This window comes from Pristis pectinata, chromosome 29 (assembly GCF_009764475.1).
Source record: "Pristis pectinata isolate sPriPec2 chromosome 29, sPriPec2.1.pri, whole genome shotgun sequence".
In the NCBI taxonomy this organism is placed as follows: domain Eukaryota; kingdom Metazoa; phylum Chordata; class Chondrichthyes; order Rhinopristiformes; family Pristidae; genus Pristis; species Pristis pectinata.
In genome coordinates, this window is record NC_067433.1 from 22,247,509 (window position 1) to 22,267,637 (window position 20,129).

Consider the following 20,129-nt stretch of genomic DNA (forward strand, 5'->3'; position numbering starts at 1 on the left):
GATCCACTGGCCTGCCCACAGTAAGTGATAGTTAATGCAACAGCAATGGGATTCTCTTACACTCACGTCGTGTTCTGCAAAAGGTTGTATTCTGAGGTAATTAAAACAACCTACGATGGCCGGGAATCAAACCCGGGTGAGCTGCTTGGAAGGCAACTATGCTCACCACTATACCAACATCGCTCCATAATTCTGCGGGAGATTCGGATACTGAACCGTCTCCAGTGCTGTTTGATTCTGTGACTCCATCACCAGTCGCCGAGCTGCTTTCTAACGGGTCATTCCTCACTCTGCTGCAGTCACTGTTCCGTCCAGTTGATGTCGCCACCCTCCAATAGACCAGAGTTGCACAGCAACTAATAATGATTCATCCTGGATCGGATTGAAGTGAGAGTAGATCCCTGAAATAGTCGATGAGCAACACATTGTTTCCTGCCTCTCACATCTGCAAATGGGAAATGAAATCCAGATTATATATGTTATTTCCAATCACAAGCAGTTGGACCCCAAAAGGTCGCCCTAACTACGCACAATAAGTGACTGAAACTCTGGAGAATCCTGAGACCTTACAGTCACACAGTGAGATAGTTATCTAAAAGGACCCTGCCTTGCAGTCAACGAATAAAAATAGTTATGATCCTGTGAGTCTTCCTGTGCCCTGACAACCGAAATATAGGCTACATCGTTCTATCGCTTCCTCGTTAGTATAGTGGTTAGTATCCCCGCCTGTCACGCGGGAGACCGGGGTTCAATTCCCCGACGGGGAGATGTTTATTTCTTTTTCCCAAGTTAACTGGAAATACAATAGAATTTTGAATAAAAATATTGTAAAAGCGATAACGAGTTTGTTGTTGAAGTGATCAGTTCATCGGAGAATTGGAATGTAGAACAGCCCGGTCTGCAGTCAGCTCGAACGGGAGTGTCTCACAAGAAGCTGGTAGGTTGTGTTCAGCCTCAGGGACAGCTGAAACATTTTGCAGAGAACGATCCCAAGTGGATATGTTTTTGAAGTGGACGGATCCCAGGTTTAAAGCCGCCCTGTTCCTCCCCCAGCACCGGAATATTCTCTCGGACTCTGATCAACGTGAACTGGGGTAAGGTCCGGGAGAATTCAGCTCCGTGATGTCAAGCGAACAAGAGCGCATGCAGCGCGTAGCCCTACCCTGGCCCTGATAGACAGTGGGCAGCAGAGCACGTGCGCTGTCTGCTGCAGCTGCGCTTGTAAGCGCCATTCCCTCAGCGGGCAGAGGGAGAGTTTTAAATCAGCTGTGCCCGGGGCAGGGCGCTGATTGGCTGAAGCGGACTGTGGACACAAGAGACTGCAGATGCTGGAATCTGGAACAACACACAAAGCGCTGGAGGAACTCAGCGGTCAGGCAGCATCTGTGGAGGTTAATGGACTGTGGACGTTTCGGGTCATGATACATCATCTGGACCCGAAGGTCGACTGTCTATTTTCCTCAGCTGCCCGACCGCTGAGTTCCTCCAGCATATTGTTTGTTGCTGTAGATTCCAGCATCCGTAGTCTCTTGTGTCTCATAACCTACTCACTTGAGACAGGTTAGTAGCTTAGTGAGAGAGCGCATGCTTTGCATGTATGAGGTTGCGGGTTCAATCCCCGGCATCTCCAAGATGGTGACAGTGAATTTTAAGCAATGTGTTGAAATTCTTGGAGAAATGCGATCTTGCCCCGAGCCCTAGTGAGCTGGGAAAGTGACATGTTACAAGGATAAATCACTTTCAATGTTTCGAACATCATCACAAGATCACAATACAAGGGCGCAGAAGTAGGCCATTCGGCCATCGAGTCTGCTGTAAGGAAAAGGGAAAAAAAGGAATGAGAAATTGGGGGACGGGGCAGGTGAAAAAAATATTCTAACCCCAATATCCGGCCTTATCCCCATACCCCTTGATACGCCGACTATTTAGATATTTATCTATCTCTTACTTAAACGCCTCCAATGATCGGTCCTCCACTGCTGTACGTGGCAAGGAATTCCACAAATTCACCACCCTCTGGCTAAAGGAATTTCTCCTCATCTTTCTTTTAAGCCTGTACACTCTAATTCTAAGATTGTGCCCTCCCGTCCTAACTCACCCACCAAGAAAAAAAACAGCCGAGCCGCATGTACTCTGTCCAGTCCTTCCAACATTTTAAATGTCTCTATGAGGTCCCCTCTCATTCTTCTGTACCCCTGTGAGTACAGTCCAAGAGCCAACAAAGGCTGATCAACCGTAAGCCTTTTCATTCCTGGAATCATCCTCGTACATCTCCTCGGAACCCTCTACAACATCAGCACATATTTCCTAAGATATGGGGCCCAAAACTGTGCGCGTTATTCTAAATGAGGCCTCACTAGTGCCCCGTAGAGCCTCATGAACACTTCCTTACTTTTATACACTATACCTCTCGAAATGAATGCGAACATAGCTTTCGCTTTCTCTACCACGATGCAACCAGGTGGTTAACCTTTAAGGTAGCCTGCACAAGTACCCCAAATTCCCTTTGTACTTCTGTACTTTGAATTTTCTCTCCTGCCAGATAATAATCTCTCCGTTTTTTTCTGTTTCCAAAGTGTACAACTGCACACTTCTCAACATTGAATCTCATCTGCCATTCCCTTGACCATTCTCCTAAACTGTCTAGGTCTCTCTGCAACCTTCCTGTCTCCTCAATACTCCCTACCCCTCCACCTATCTTGGTGTTATCCACAAACTTAGCCACAAAACCATTTACTCCATCATCCAAATCGTTAATGTACAAGGTAAAAAGAAGCGGCCCCGACACCGACCCCTGCGGAACACCACTAGTAACCGGTAGCTAACCAGAACAAGATCCTTTTATTCCTACCCTCTGTTTCCTACCAACCAGCCAATGCTCCACCCATTCTGTTATCCTACCTGTAAGTCCATGACCTCTCATCTTATTAATCAGTCTCTTATGCATCAGCTTGTCGAAGGCCTTTTGAAAGTCTAAATACACAACATCTACTGCCTCTCCCTTATCCACCCTACCTGTGATTTTTCAAAAAACTCCAATAGGTTGGTAAGGCAGGATCTTCCCTTCACAAAACCATGTTGGAAAGGACCTAATCTGCCTTGCACCTCTAGGTGCTCCATAACCGCATCCTTGAGGATCGATTCCAATAACCTTCCCACCACTGACGTCAGACTAATAGGTCTGTAATTTCCTTTATGCTGCCTCCCACCCTTCTTATACAGCGGAACTACATTTGCCACCCTCCAGTCCTCAGGAACCATGCCGGAGTCTATCGATTCCTGGAGAATTATCAGTCTTTAGACCATTTAGTTTTCCTAGCACCTTCTCCCTAGTAATCTTAACTAAACTCAGTTCCATTCCGTGAGACCCCTGACTAACCGGTATATTGCTGACGTCCTCCACAGTGAAAACCGATGCAAAATACTCATTTAGTTCTTCTGCCATCTCTTTATCATCCATTATAATCTCTCCCGCACCATTATCAATTGGTCCTATATCAAATCGTGTCTGTCTTTCACTCCTTATATATTAAAAAAAAACTTTTTGTATCCTTTCGAATGTTATCTTCCAACTTCCTTTCATAATAATTCAACTTTTCTTTCCTAACTATCTTCTTAGTTTCTTTCTGCAGGCTTTTAAAATTATCCCAGTCTTCTGTGTTCCCACTAATTTTTGCTTCCTTGTATGCCCTCTGTTTTGCTGTCATTTTAGCCTTCACCTCTCTCGTTCTCCGAATTTGTGCCTTTTTTCCATTCAAAACCTTCTTTTTTCTTGGAATATATCTATCCTGCATTTTTCTTATTACTTGTAGAAATTCCCTCCAGCTAGCTTACCCTTCCAATCAATATGGGCCAACTCCTCTCTCATAACACTGTAATTTCCTTTGTTCCACTGAAATATCTATACACCAGTTATCAGGATATCCTTCTCAAATTTGAAACTGAACTCAATCATAATGTGATCACTAGTTCCCAATTATTCCTTTACCTTCAGTTCCCTAATCACCTCCGGTTCATTACACAACACCCAAACCAAAACAGCCGATGCCCTGGTGGGTTTATCAACAAGTTGCTCCAAAAAACCGTCCCGTAGACATTCCACAAACTCACTCTCCTGAGCTCTACTGCCTTGCTGGATTTACCCGTCCACCTTCATGTTAAAATCCCCCATAATTATCTTCACATTGTCACTCTGGCACGCTTTTTTCTATTTCAAACTGCAATTTATCATCCACTTCCTGACTGCTATTGGGGGTCCTACATATAACTGCTACTGTCGTCCTTTTACCCTTGCTATTTAGTAGCTCCACCCATAAGGATTCCGCCTCTCCTGACCCAATGTCCTTCCTTTCTGTTGATTTCATATCACTACAAACCATCATGGCCACACCTCCCCCCCTCTGCCTACCCGCCTATCCTTCCTATACACTGTGTACCCCTGGACATTAAGTTCCCAATCACATTCGTCATAAATCCATGACGCGGTGATTGTGACAATGTCGTATTTATTAATCTGCAGTTGTGCCACTAGTTCATCCACTTTATTCTAATGCTACGTGCATTTAAACGTAGTACATTTAGTCCAGTATCTGCTCTTGATTTTGCTGTACTCCAAATGTTCAGCAAATTATCCTGACTTTTCACCTGCCTGTCCTTCTTATCATCTTCACTACACACTATCTTAGACATGTTTCTATATACGTCATCCTCCATCCTAGCATCCTGTATCCTAACGTCCTGGTTTGTTGTACTTCTATTGTTCAGCAAATTATCCTGACTTCTCACCTGTTTGTCCTTCTTGCCATCCTCACTGCACACTGTCTTGGACTTGTTTCAATAAACTTCCTCCCTTACCCTAACATCTTGTATCTTAACATCCTGGTTTCTATCCCCCTGCCAGATTAATTTAAACCCTCCCCAACAGCTAAATTAAACATTCCCGCCAAAATATTGGACCCTTTGGAGTTTAGGTGCAAACCATCCTTAGCAAATACGCCATGCCTCCCCCAAAAATGGTTCCAATGATCCAGATATCTGAAGCCCTGACCCCTGCGCCTGTCACTCAGCCACGCATTCATATGCCAGAGCTGTCTATTCTTTCTACCATTAGAACATGGCACAGGTAGTAATCTTGAAATTACCACCCTTGAGGTCCTACTTCTCAACTTTATCCCTAACTCCTTGTATTCCTCGTTCAGGACCTCTTCTCTTTTTCTACCTATGTCGTTGGCACCTACATGTACCAAGACTTCTGGCTGCTCACTCTCTCTCCTCAGAATATTCTGGACCCGGTCCGTGATATCCCGTACCCTGGCACCAGGGAGGCAACACACCATCCGAGATTCATTGTCGGTTTCGCAGAATCTGTTATCTGTACCCCTTACTATAGAATCCACAATAACCACTTCACTTCTCTTTCCCCGCTGAACAACAGTACCGGACATGGTGCCAAAGTCCAGGTTGCCGAGGTCTTCCTCTGTCATATCATCCTCTTCAACGGAATCAAAAATTAGATACCGATTTTCGAGGGGGACCGACACAGAGGTTCTCTCTACAAACTCTTTATAAGTCCTGTCTATTTCCTGCTCGTTGTCCCTAATCAGCCTAAGGTCATCAAGCTGCTGCTCCAGACTCTCAACCCGTTCCTTGAGGAGTCGCATCTCGGTGCACTTTGTGCAGATGTAGTTATCATCTCCTACAAATGTGCCTCTTTGGGCAGTATCATCCTTTTATTGATTCAGTTTAGGTATCTGAGCCTCACTGGCAAGGACACAGGGTGAGAAGAAAGTATCACCGTGGATGACTCACTCGTTCGCTTTGTGCAGGAGTGAAGCTCTGGTCTTGGAGTACGGGCTGGTAACCATCTGCGGCCAGTTACTGAACAGCCCCATGTGGGAGAGTTGGAAACTCTCCCTTCCCGGCTCAGGTGCAAAGTCTCGGTGAGGCATAGCACAGGTCTGGGTTCTGAGCGGACAACAGACCGTGCATGTAAGGGATCATGCCATTGAAATATCATTTGGAGAGGCGGAGTCGTGAGAATTGAAAAGACCGGCGGCAGTCTCAGTCCCGCTCTGAACGCTGGAAGTCTCCGTTCCCTCAGGCGACAAAGAAGAGGCGCGGGATACGGTAAGAACAAATCCAAGGTTTGACTGAAGATCAGGGAAGCGCGAACACAGTCCCCAACACCACAGATTTTATATTCGACTGTCCCACATTTCGGACATGGCAGGCGTTGGCCCACCGGGAGTGCAGTGGACGAGCCTCAGCCCGGGAGAAAAGCCTTGTGATCACCGTCACTCCCCTGTCAGGTTAGTACACTGGACCGTGAAGCACCCCATCTACTCACCACCTGTCACTGCCTGGTCTGGCCGCGGTGCTCCGGGAATTATAACCGCCGTTAATTCGCCGACCTTTATAACCCTAACACACACAAGGGAAGATAAACAGGATGTCCGACAGTAGGGCCGCAATAATGAAATCATGTCAAACACAGTCGTTACTGAAATGTCGGGAACGAGGTATCCGATCGGGAGAGAGCACAGACAGCACAGGGATAGTGACCGGATGGGGCAGTAAGTAAAGAGCAGGGAAGTGAAGGCAGAGCGACAGGTGAAGAGAGACAGAAGGAAAATGTCAGGTAAGAAAGAGAAGTCAGCGAGGATAAAGACAGAACAAATAAACATGATCGAGGGGACGGCGGAACATTCACAGCGCAGCCACATACCACAATGTTTAACCAACAGCAGAGTGGCGCAACTGGAGCGTACTGGACCCGTAACCCAGAGGCCGATGTATCGAAACCGCTGTCTGCTATTTGCCTTGACAAACACAGCAATTTACCAAGGAAGAGAAAATTCAAACTTCTTATTCCCAGACACGGAAGATTTACAACAAAAAATGGACCCGGCCGGTCAGCCATAACAATGGGACATTCCCGTTGGACAGAGGGAGTGACAGGAGGGGCTGCAGGATGTTTTCTGAGCTGGATCTTTCCGTTATCAGCAGAGACCGGACAGAGTGGGGTTATTTGCCATGGAGCGAAGGAGGTTGACGGGAACCTTGGAAAGTTATCTCACATTATCAGGGGCGGATATGGTGGGAAACGGTTTTCCGGATGGGGTTCGCTCTGCGACGTCAGGCGGACATTAGCGCATGCGCAGTTTAGCCCCGTCCCTGGTTCTGATATCGGGCGGCAGAACACATACGCCGTCTGCTGCAGCTCCCTCTGTGAGCTCAATTCCCTCAGCGAGCGGCGGGTGCGGGTTTAAATCAGCTGTGAATGGAGTGCTCCCGGGCAGGAGCAGGGCGCTAACAGCAGCCTGCTTCCAGCAGCGCATCGCTCTGGAAGCGGCTCCACAGATTGGGATCGGCATTGAGTCCGGACCTCGGTCAACTGAGGCAGCAGCTGGGGATAAGATGCGGAGTGGAGCAGCGACTGAACACGGAACATGGAGTGAGTGGAAAGGGAGAGGCCGTTCCCGGACTGGAGCTGGGCAGAGTGGAGGAGGCGTAGTGGGACTGAGCTGCAGGTGAAGGTCACTGCTGCTTCCTCTGCAGTTCCAGACTCATTTTGTGTGTTGTTGCTGGACTGTGGTTGCTGTGGTAAGTAGTACGAGTACTGGAGCTGGAGCTGGAAGTCTTGTTTCCGTGGCAAGTACAGCAATAACGAGTGCCGGAAGCAGGTTGAATTGCTGCCCCATTGTTCTTGTTTTTGTTGCTGGGGTGAACTGATGGGTCTGTTGATTAGCTAATTCGCTAGATGAAAGAAGCCAGGGTCAAGCGGAGTGGCTATTGTATGAGTGGACAGCGGTAGATTGGGGAGGCTTCGGCGTGAAGAGGCGGAGTAGGTGAGCGGAGGCTTCTGGTAGGTGTTCTTTCTTTCTCTGTTATTTGTAATTTTCTTTGTACGGAACAGTGGGAATGGCAGTCAGGGCAGAAGAATGTTCCTCCTGTAGGACGTGACAAATCAGGGAGACCTACAGTGCCCTGATGATTTCAACTGCAGGAAGTAGGTGAACCTGCAGCTCCTTACAGGCTGCATTAAGGAGCTGGAGCTGCAGCTGAACTCCGGATCATTCGGGAAGCTGAGGAGATGATAGATAGATGCTACCAGGAGGTAGTTACATCTAGGGTCCGTGATGTATGTGGTTGGGTGACGGTTAGGGGAGGAAAAAGGAATAGGCAGTCGGTACAGGACACCCCGGTGACCTTTTCTCTTGATAACAACTATATCGTTCTGGATGCTGTTAGGAGTGTGTGTCACCGGTGGAGAGCCACAGCAGGCGGGTCTCCGACGCGGAGTCTGGCTCTGTGGTTCAGAAGGGAATGAAGTAGGGAAGGAGAGTGATTGTGACAGGGAGTTCGTTGGTTGAGGCGTCAGACAGGACATTATGTGGACACGAACGAGACTCCCGGATGGTATGTTGCCTCCCAGGTGCCAGGGTCAGGAACGTCTCAGATCGAGTGCACAGCATACTTAAGGTGGAGGGAAAGGAGCCAGAAGTTTTGGTGCATATTGGCACCAACGACATAGGTAAGATAAGGAATGAGGTCCTGAAAAGCGATTATTGGGAGTTAGGAAGGTAACTAAAAAGCAGGACCTCAAGAATAGTAATATCTGGATTGCTGCCAATATCCTTGCTGGCAGGTTTGCTGGAACTGTTGGGAAATGTTTAAACCAGCTTGACAGAGGAATGGGAACTGGAGTGTCAGATTATTGGATGAATCAGTAGGTGGAGAAGTAAATGCGATGTGTACAGAGAAGGTGAGGAGGGATAGGTAGGGGACGGGGCATAAATGCATTAAGTTAGGTGGGTTGAAATGTGAGTACCTTAATGCGAGAAGTGTAAAGCAAAAGGGTGATGAACTTGGAGCCATTACAGAGACTGGCTGTCGCAAGGACAGGAGTGGCTGCTTAAGGTCCTTGGGTTTAGATATTTCGAAAGGGATAGGGAAGAGGATAAAAGGGGTGGGGTGGCATTGCTAATCAGAAATAATATCACAGCTGTAAGAAGTGAGGACATCATAGAAGGATCGTCTATTGAGTCTGTCTGGGTTGAATACAGAAACAGGAAGGGAGCGAGCACACTATTAGGAATATCGCCCAGAAAATAGTCATCGGGGCACTGAGGAGCAGATACGCAGGTAGATTTTGGAAAGGTTCAAAAATATCGGGGTTGTTGTCGTGCGTTACTTCAACTTCCCTGATATTGATTGGCACCTTCTCACTGCAAACGTTGAGATAAGGCAGAATTTGGTAAGTTTGTGCAGGAAGTATTCTTGACACTGTATGTGGACAAGCTGACTGCAGGAGAGGCCATACTGGATATGGTGTTAGGCAGTGAACCTGGACATGTGAAAGAACTCTCAGTGGGCGAGTATTTCGGCGATAGTGACAACAACTCCCTGACCTTAGACATAGCCACAGAGAAGATAGGAGCATACATTATTGGAAAGCATTTAACTGGGGGAGGGCAAATAACGATGGTATTAAGCACAAACTTGCGAGCGTAAACTGGGAACAGATGTTCTCTGGTGAATGCATCGCTGAAATCTGGACGTTGTTTAGGGGCAACGTGCACGGAGTTCTAGATAGTTTTTTTCCCGCAAAGACAAGGAACGGATGACAGGATGAAGGAACCATGGTTAACAAGACAGTTGGAGGGTTTTGTCCAGAGGAGGAAGGAAGCGTATTTAAAGTTTAGGAAGCAAAATCAGATGGGGCTCTTGAAAGTTATAATGTAGTCAGGAAGGAGCTTAAATGGACTTGGGAGAATTTGAAGTGTACATAAGAAGCACTGGGCAAGTAGGGTTAAGGATAATCCTGAAGTCTTTACAGAATGACTAGGATGAAGGTAGGATCGCTCAGGGATAAGGGGAAATATTTGTCTGGACCTTAATTTGTTAGGGGAGGTCTCTAGCGAATATTTTGATTATCGTTCACCAGTGAGAGGGACTTAGGCGAATGTGAGGTGAGAACTGAAGCGGCAAATGTGTTGGAACCTGTCGAAGTTCAAGAAGAAGCAGCGCTGGAGTTACTAAAAGGCATTATAATAGATACATCCTCGGGGTAGAACAGGATATACCATGGGAAGTGAGGGGAGAGATTGCGAGAGCGTTAACGATGAGCTTTGAGTCCACCCTGGCCAGAGGAGGGGTACCGTAAGATTAGAGGATGACAAACGTTGTACCGTTAATTCAAGAAAGGTAAAAAGGATAATCCTAGGAATTATGGACCAGTGAGTCTTACGTCAGTGGTGGGCAAACGATTGGAGAGGAATCTTAGAGGCAGGACTTATGAGCATTTGTTGAAGCATAGTCTTATGAGGGATAGTCAACGCAATGAGAAGGGCAGGTCACGCCTTATGAGCTTAATGGAGTGTTTTTAGAACGTGACAAGATAAATTGATCAAGGTAGTGCAGTGGATGTGGTATGTATGGATTATAGCAAGGCGTTTGTAAAGGTTCCCTATGGTAGGGTCATTCAGAAAGTCAGGAGGTATGGTATCCATGGAAAATTGGTTGTGTGGAATCTAAATTGGTTTGCCCACAGAAGTCAGAGGATGGATGTAGAAAGGGACGATTCGACCTGGAGGTCGGTGACTAGTGGTGTTCCACAGGAATCTTGTCTGGGACCCTTGCTCTTTGTGACGTTATAAATGGTTTGGATGAGGAAGTGGAGCTGGTGTGGGTAAGTACGTTTACATGACACAAAGGTTGGTGCTGCCGTCGATAGTGAAGAAGGTTGTCGTAGGTTGCAACGGGATTTACACAGGGTCCACAACTGGGTGGAGAAGTGGCAGATGGAGTTCAATCCGGAGAAGTATGAAGTGAGACACTTTATAAGAACGAACTTGAAGGCCAAGTGTATGGTTAACAGCAGGATTCTTAGCACTGTAGAGGAACAGGTAGATCTTGGGGTCCAAGTACATAGATCCCTCAAAGTTCCCTCACAACTGAATAGGGCAGGTAAGATGACGGATGTTGTGCTGGGCTTCATTAGCCGGCGATTGAGGTCAAGAGCCGGGAGGTAATGTTACAGATCGGTGAAACTCTGGTTAGGCTACACTCATCACCTCAGACAAATTGGACAGAAACCACTGAACAAACTCTAATCATTAAATACATTACACGTTGTATCATCTTGTGATAGATTTACCTCATTGGAGATATTAATTGCAATTTACTATTATGACGTTTGGGCAGATTTTCAGTGGAGAACTTTGCAAGTTCTGTTTTGTGCCACGAAATTTGCGCCACTTCAACAGTAATTTTTGATTGTTCTTTTTTTCTTATCATGGGAATGCAGCATTGAAATGACGACCATCAAAGATTTCAATTGCAGAACTGGCTTGAATGCTCCAGTGTCCACTGCTGATCTTAAGTTCTATACCTGTACATAAGACCTTCAGTTTAGTGTCGGCCAATGCCTAAATTCCCAATCTAGAGAACAATTAGCAATCCGCCAATCACCTCTCCTCCGACCCAACAGTGTGAAGAGGCATCCACTGGATTACTCTCTGTAAACCACATTGATACTTCTTTATCGGCCCTGAACCCTGACTCGGCTGTTCCCATAGATTCTCTTCTCACTATATTCGCTTTCTGTGTCAAGCTTCCAAGTTCACGCATGGAACTCAGTTTTAAAGCTAGGTTAATTGCCTCAACGTTGTACAGGTTAATGGTTCAGTTTCGGCCATGAGATACAAACACACAGATGGCAGATTCACACATATTCATCCAAACGTTGGTTTTGTTTTGTGTTTCATCAATAATGTATCCACATTATGTCCTCATTCTTTCAGTTAAGTTGCTATTGACTGTCATCCTGTGCCAACGAGAACGCGGTCACTCCAAATGCATGACTCTACGTGGCTGTCAGGTAAATGGGGGATTTGCTTGATGTCATCAAGGTTCAAATATTCAGTTGGATTCCTCTGATTTCTTCCGCAGGTCAATTCTATTTCATTGTCACCACTGTACTGTTCCGTTTCCTTCCTGAATTTTGCTTCCACTGCGCTTTCTGTCCATGTTTTATTTACGTTCGTCTGCATAAATAACATCGGATTAAAGTCTGAGAACTCACTTCCCAATCAGAGAACCAATTCTTATCAAAAACTGCCACAGGCAGGGAAAGGATCCCTTTCTTTTGTTAAATAAGGCTTCAAATTTACATTTCCCGTTGTATGTTTTCGTGTGTGTTCATGGCTTTTGTGATTAATTATAATTATATATTTACAACATAGTAACATTTCTAAGAATATTTACTTCTCAAAAAAATACCTCGAAGTCTGTTTGCGGAGGTTCCAACAGATGAGCCGTGATCTGCGAGATTCATAATGATCATATTTTGCATTCTTGAGTACTCCCGCCCCTCATTCACACTCTCTTGCGTTACAGATAACGTATCACCAGGGTCAGGTATAATACAAGTGAGACGTGTTTCCTCCTATATCCAAAACCCCGCAATAAAGACTATCTTACCGTTTGCCTTCATACATGCTCACTGACTTCGCATGTTAATTTTCAGTGTTGTGTTTACAAGAACACCCGGGTTCCTCACAACACAAACACATTTAAATCTCTCTTCCTTAAAGAAAGTCCCGGATCTGAAGAGTATCTCACAATTTTCCACAGTACATTCTATCCGCCATGTTGTCGTCCATTCCTTTCGCATGTCGATATCCCCCTGAAGCCTCTTCGTATCCTCTTCACAACCTGCGCTCACACCCTGTTTTGTATCAGCAAACCTAGATCTATTGTCTGTGAAAGTCAAATAAACTGCAGCTGCTGGAAATCTGAAGCTCGAACAGAAAATACTGAGACACACAGCCCGTCGGGCAGCTTTTCTGGAGAGAGTAACAGTTAATATTTCAGCCCTGAAGCCCTTCATCGAACGATCTGACGCGTGTATCTTGTTTCTGTATCCATAGATGCTGCCCGACCTGCTAAGAGTTTCCAACACTTTCTGCTTTATATTGTACATGACTTCCTGAACCAAATCTTTGATGTAGCTTGTGAAAAAAACGGTTCAAAGCACGGGTCTCTGGTCAGCGCCTCCCAATCGTAGAATGGTCCATTCATTCCCACTTCCGTCAGGGTGTCTCCATGGCGAAAACGCTCAAGGAATTCTGCTGTTAACTGAAAGATACCTCTGTCGCAAAACAGCAGATTTCACATCTTTTAACTGAGTGATAATAAATCTGACTCTGATTCTAAGGTTGGTGGTTCGAGCCCAGCCAGGGCCGCTGCCGATCCGGCAGCTAATGTTGTGCGATTCTATGTCAACTGTGTAATGCTGCACACTCCAGAGGCCGCAAAGGCTTACAGATTTTTTGAATATAATTTCAAACATACTTTATTCGCTGCAATATTATCAGCACATGCCCTCTTTGCATTTTATTGGCCAAAACATCAAATGTTTTGTGCTGTTGTTACACCGGACCCTTCCCCTCAGTGCCGGTTGACGTCAGGCCCCTGCCTCACTGTGTTCATTGGGAGCTCTCATTATCAAGCCTCAGGATCTGGATCCAGGATATTCCATATCCTGTTCACTTAATGTGCATATTAAATGAAGTAACATCATTAATATTAACGCAAATGAGTGGTTGGACTTCCGGACGAACCCAATTCAATGTTCTATTTTCATTTGATTTGAGATAATTGTTCATTCAGGTTGAGGGTGAAACGATCTGTTTAAAAATGGGTTCAGATTATAATTAGATTCACAACAATGAAATATTTTCTCTCCTTCTCTCATCATAGATGCGAATTTCCACCATTTCCTGTTTTGTTTTTATTTGAGTCTACTATACAACGTTAATTTTGAAGAGAACGTTTCCTCTCTTCGCCCCTGCTTCAAATTAACGCGCACCATATTCAATTGCGCAGCGCAAAGTTGGTCGAACGCGTGGCGTTAAATACACATTTCAGTTTTGAGTGTGAACTGTGGGTTAGCAACTGCCCTCCTTTCACTCGCGCAGTCTCTCCTCCAAACACAGGATATACTGAGGAATGAATAGATAGATTTCCAGACACATAAGGCATCAAAAGTATTGGGAGAGGTCTGGAACAGAGGTCCGAACGTAGATAAGCAGCCTACTTAGACAGTGTCTTGACAGTGTTCTGGACTTGCTTTGCATCTCCTTTTAACTGTGCTATCCCTTTGCGTATTTCAAAGAGAGTGAATAAACATCCGCTGTCTATTCCGAAAACTGTGTGTGCATTCCTACTCCGCCATTCTGCTGGACTCTTTTACCTATCTGATTAACACTGCCACCTCCCGTTAATGTCGCCCCAATGATTTCCAACGAGCAATGTTTAACTGCAGCACCTACTCTCGTGTAGTCAATACGGCAGTGATGCATTTTAGATCAGGCAGCTTCCAATTCAAACTCGGCTCCAATTGCACAAATGCATCGACAGCTTTTGGACATCTGTTGTTCTTTCATTATCGAAGCCCACCTCTCGCGATATCTTTGAGTTGACGCATTTCAGTGCTTTCTCATTCGACCACATGTTTCTACTTTTCCCTTTTCATCCACGTCTCGAAACCATGTCGTGAATTTATTGAGAACATGTGAAATATATATCGATAATATAGCACAGGGATCCTCATAACTGGACAGTCACCCAAGCACGTCAACGCTGAGCCTCAGTTCAGCGTCTTGTTCCGTTTGGGACAAAGATGCCCCTCACATTCTTCACAATCAACTCCTCTAATTCTCTCGCACAGTAGAAAGTCGCAGATGTTTCCACACTTTTCTCCAGCTTCCATGTTTTGTCCATTCTATTAGCTTGAGTCTCTCCCTTTGCAGGCTGCCTTGCCGGTCCTGGCAGTTCGGTTTGCCGCTCATCCATGTGCGAGAAATATACCTGGATGATCCCGTCATCCACATCATTGATACAGAGGCGCTAAGGGAAAAGAATTCTGGGGCTATAACAAATACTTTTTAACTTATCCCGGGGCACATGTGATGCTTCCGTTGAATGGAGAATTGTAAGTGTAATACACTTAACCGAGAAAGACAGCAGATATAAGGTAGGTAATGATGGGTCTGTTGGTGTGCAGTCAGTGGTAGGAAATCTAATCAAATAAATATGACTGAGAAGATAAATCTGCATTTGGAAAGGCAGGGATTAATCAGTGACAGTCACCATGGTTCGGTTTCCCTCAGAGCTCGGCTGCAGTGTTTCCTTATTAATCAAAATCTCCCGTCGCCCTGGATTTATTACACTGCACCATTCAAACCCGTTTGTTCACATTGGAAGGTAATCTTCTCCTGTTTCTCCAACACTCTTCCCCATTCCATTTCGATTACTTGCATTGCACCGACAATGTAAGTGCATCGAACAGACACAGTCCGTTAAGAAAATACCAAAATTACTCATGTTTCTCCTTTAATCAAGACACCGATGAAACTGTGTGGCTGTTACCCAGGGCCCAGCCCGTCAGTGTCCGGGTACAGAGGGCCGCTACCTCACTGGGCTCATTGGGAGCTCTCCCTGTCATCCCGGAGCCAGATGTCACACTTCATCTTTACCTTAATATGCCTGTTAAGTCCAACAAAATCCATGAAAGCAACAAGACTTTGTTGTTGGGCTTGGGAACGCCGTGGTTAATGTTATATTGTCATTGTTGTGGGGTCTTTATTGCGGCAGACTGTTGTGCAGAGGGACTAGGGAGTTCTTGTGCATAAATCGCAAAAGATTGATTTGCAGGTGGAACAGGTTAACAAGAAGGCAAATGAGTGTTGGACGTTATTTCAGAGGGATAGAATTTAAGAGCTGGGAGATTACGCTGCAACTGTACAGGGTACTGGTGAGGCCAAAGATGGAGTACTACATGCAGTTCTGGTCTCCTCACTTGAGGAGAGATTCACGGGCTTTGGAGCCGTTGCAGAGGAGGCTCGCCAGGTTGATTCTTGAGGTGAGGGGTTAGCTTATAAGGAGCGATTGAGTCGTCTAGGACTATACTCGCTGGAATTCAGAAGAATGAGTGGGGATAGAAACAAAAATAATTATGAAAGGGATAAATAAGGGAGAGGCAAGAACGTTGTTTCCACTGGTGGGTGAGACGAGAACCAGAGGGCATAGCCTCAAGATTGGGAATAATAGATTTAGAAGGGAGATTAGGAAAAGCTGCTCTTCCCAGAGAGTAGTGAGTCTGTGGAATTCTGTCTCCTAGGAACCTCATTTACTATATTAAAGACGTTGCTGGATTTGTTTTGCACATTCGGCGCATTAAGGGCTGTGGGATGAAGGCAGGTAGGTGGATCTGTTTCCACGGCCAGATCAGCTATGATCTTATTGACTGCCGGTGCAGGCTCGACGAACCAGATGGCTGAGTTTGATTCTGATCCTGTTTCTTTTGTTCTTGTGTATTTCGAATGTTTTGATTCAAAATACGACTTGCACTTCTGATTAAATTTGGAAGGGAAACAAGAAAACCATTTTCCCCGTCGGGGAATTGAACTCCGGTCTCCCGCGTGACAGGCGGGGATACTGACGACTATACTAACGAGGATCTGATGAAAGTATCTGATATGGCAGTCGGTTTTCAGGGCCCAGGAAGGCTCTCACGAACACCCGATGTCATTTCGTTGACTGTAAAATTGGTCCCTTTCTGGCACGCACTTCTAATTGTGTGACTGGAGGGGTCTCAGGGTTCTCCAGCGATTCAGTCACTGCTTGTGTTCAGTCACAGCCGGAGGTGGGGCTCCTAATAGGACCTGAATGTGTGCTGATGTAAGGAACATTCATAATCAGGATTTATATTCTCAGTAACTAATGCAGGAAATGATTTGTAATTCATCAACTTATACAGTGCGTTGTTGATTACAACCACCCTCCGTAGAAAATGGAGGAGGGGTGATCTTCCTATGATAGATGTGCCGCCTCTGCCCGTCATCTCCCTGTTTAATTTCACTTTCCATTAATGCAGTATTCCCGCCGGACCGGGCCCACTGTCCTGTAGTTCACAACGCGTCACACAGATTAAATCATAACCTGATTCTAACTGTCATAATAACTCACTTGGTCTCACACTATCAGGAAATTTTCCTTTGTTCGACCCATCACTCTCCTCCGCTTCTTCTGCTACAGAAAACTTAATTGTTTTTTCTCTTACCTGTTCTGATAGGGTCATCCACCTGAAACCTCAATATGTTTTCTTTCCACGGATGCTCCCAGAGCTGCTGCGTGTTTTCTGCATTTTCTGTTTCAATATAAGAACACGGATTAATACAGCGGAGAATAGTTTATGCTTGGTTATAGCTGTGCACGCTGAGGACCATGTCTTCATCTGAACGAAACTTCCACAAAACTCTTAAATGTATTGAATAAAGATAAACTCTCAATTTAAATTCGGAGGGTTTATTTGCATTTAGGTGTGATATGACAGTTTATTGGCGTAAAAGGCACTGATGTAGAATTGTTGCTGTCAACATGGGAAATAGCAGAGCATGGTTTCGATCCATAGACCTCTGGGTTATGGGCCCAGCACGCTTCCTCTGCGCCACTCTGAGGGAATGCAATCGCTGTGCTGAGAGTGTTGTTCATTCTATACTTCTTTGTCGACTGCTTTTTGCCCGAGTTCGCACGGTCCCCTTGCTCGTGTTTTTTTTTTCTTTCTCTGACTCTCCCGCCGCTTCTTCTTCCTCTCTCCACATTCCCTTCCTTGTTTCCAACGATCTTTCCCATCAGGTCATTATCTCTGTGTAGTTTGTGCTCTCTTCAAGTTCTCGTACATTGTTCCCAATATTTCACCGATAAAATATTATTTGCATGATAAGGGGGACAATTCATTCAGCTTGTAGGGTTGGTAAAACTTAAGATGTTTCACCCACAACGGGGGTTCGTTTTGTCCAATGTCGACGTCACATTAACTTCCCGATCCTGTCACTATGATGAAATAAATGTCAGAATTCCTTCAGTGCTGAAAAACCAGCAGCTCATTTTGTTTCTTCGTGAAACTGAACTCGCGACTTTAAAGCACAAAAGAAGCTGACTTTGTTTTCCGCACTGCTAGGACTTGTATCAAATGCAACAACTCCGTCTACCCCGATGTAGTGGTTGGCAAATTAACGGTTGTCATAATCTTCAAATCAAATGGCCGTTCGGGACAGTGACGGATGCGGGCCGTCAGTGTGCCGCAGGGCCAGTGTATTGACCTGGCAGTGCAGTGACGTTGATCACAAGTCTGTTCTCTCGGGCTGAGGCTCGCCCATTGCACTCTGTGTGTGTTTACCTCTGCGATGTCACAAATGTGGGACACTGGACTGTGAAATGTGTGGTGGTGGAGACGGTGTTCGTGCATTCACCTGATCTTCTGTCAAACCTATATTTACTTTTAACTTGTTCTGAACTTATTCCCCGCCTATGTTTAGTCACTTGTCGTAACGGAGACGTCCCACGGACAACTGACCGTATTCGGCGGAGTCCACTGTCGGTAAAAGAGACGGGTCTCAATGCTATGTTTAGACGGCATGGGATTGCAGCAGAAAGTCGGTGTGGAACATAAGTTTGTCAGAACATGACATGGGAGCAGGAGAAGGCCATCTGGCCCGTCGAGCCTTCCCTGCTATTCAATAAGTTCATGGCTAACTTGGTCCTGGACTCAGATCTACCTACCTGCCTTTTCCCCATAACACTTAATTCCCCTACGATGCAAACTGCGTCTCAAATATATTTAATGAGGCAGCCTCCACTGTTTACCTGGGCATAAAATTCCACAGATTCAATACATTTTGGTAAAAGACGTTTTTCTTCATTTCCGTCCCAAATCTATTCTCCTGACTCCTGAGGCTATATCCTCTAGTTCCCCCGCACTCCTGAGCTTCTGGCGCTCCTCGCTTGCATGCTATCGCCTCCACCTCTTCGAAGAACTTTTCTGTCACCATTTCGTTTTATCTGCATAATCAATTGTCCGTTCAGAACCCAGACCTGGGATCTTACCCACTGAGTTGCTTATCCCACCCAGCACGTCCCGACACTTCACTTTGGCAGAAAGGGACGGTGAGTAATCCCGGGACATTCTTCGCGGTTGTAAGTCCACAGTCGCTATCCATTCTAGGCTGGGACCACGAGGATGTCCCTTCCCTGTTCCAAATTCCAGGTGACTAGCATGGAGATGCCGGGTATTGAACCAGGAACCTCATACATGAAAAGCATGCGCTCTCCCACTGAGCTACATCCACGTCTACAAGGCTGTACGTTAGCTACTTTCTGAGTCCCCCCCCCCCCCCCCCCCCGCTGAGCACAAAGCTTAGATATTGACAGCTAGAAAACAGAAGCTAGAGTGGGCTATTCGGCCCGTCGTGCCTGCTCCGCCATTCAATCCGATCATGGCTGATCACCTAACGTTAATCCGCTGTTCTCGATCACTTCGCACATTTTTTATGCCTTTGTGATTGAAAATCTTTCTGAACCATCCTCGATTTATTCACTTGTTTGGGAGAGACTACGCCAGCGAGAAGAGTGACCGTTTCTACCCGGTGGTGACATACCTTTGACTTGTATACTTTAAATTAAGATCAAAAAAAACTTTGCTTTTTTACATTTCAAGATCGTTTGTGATTTTTAAAACTTTGAGGTGGAGGCGTATGAAGCAAGTATTTCACAAAAGATACAAATACACGTCAGTCCAAAATTGAACCAGGAAATGGTGCAAATACTGATTCGTGCTGAGAGATTCAAAGTAAATATTTCATTCCAGAGATCTTCCGTTAGATCGGATCAGACTCAGACAGAATGACCAAGTGCTCCCCAAACAAAGACAATTAACATTGCACCCGGCAGTCCGCAATCTCAGCAACCGTCGGGATAATTTAAAGTTGTTATTTTTTATTTAATGTACGTTAATGTGAATGGAAAGCGGAACGTATGGGCTCCTTGGTCCGGAAAATGTGACGGAGAGCTGTCAATGATCTCAGTGAGGCATCGACCTGCCGCCAGAGGACACCGAGGGGCTGGGCCCTGTGTAACAGCGACCTGCCGCCAGAGAGCACCGAGGGGCTGAACGTTCTGCAACAGTTGCTAAACACTTCTTGAGTGCATTGATTAAATAGCAAACATGAGCGACACTGGTGCTCTGTAAGTTGATGCATTGGTTCCATGTTCGATAATTTGTG

The 20,129-nt window shown here is 45.7% G+C and overlaps 2 non-coding genes across 2 annotated transcripts; one reads left to right on the forward strand and one right to left on the reverse strand.

The window, feature by feature from the left end:
• The first annotated feature begins 695 nt into the window (after positions 1-695).
• On the forward strand, positions 696-767 carry trnad-guc (transfer RNA aspartic acid (anticodon GUC)). The gene has a single exon. It is a non-coding gene; the product is annotated as a tRNA-Asp (tRNA).
• Positions 768-6,156: 5,389 nt separating this feature from the next.
• Positions 6,157-6,316, reverse strand: LOC127584477 (U1 spliceosomal RNA). The gene has a single exon (XR_007958403.1). It is a non-coding gene; the product is annotated as a U1 spliceosomal RNA (small nuclear RNA).
• Between the last annotated feature and the right edge of the window lie 13,813 nt (positions 6,317-20,129).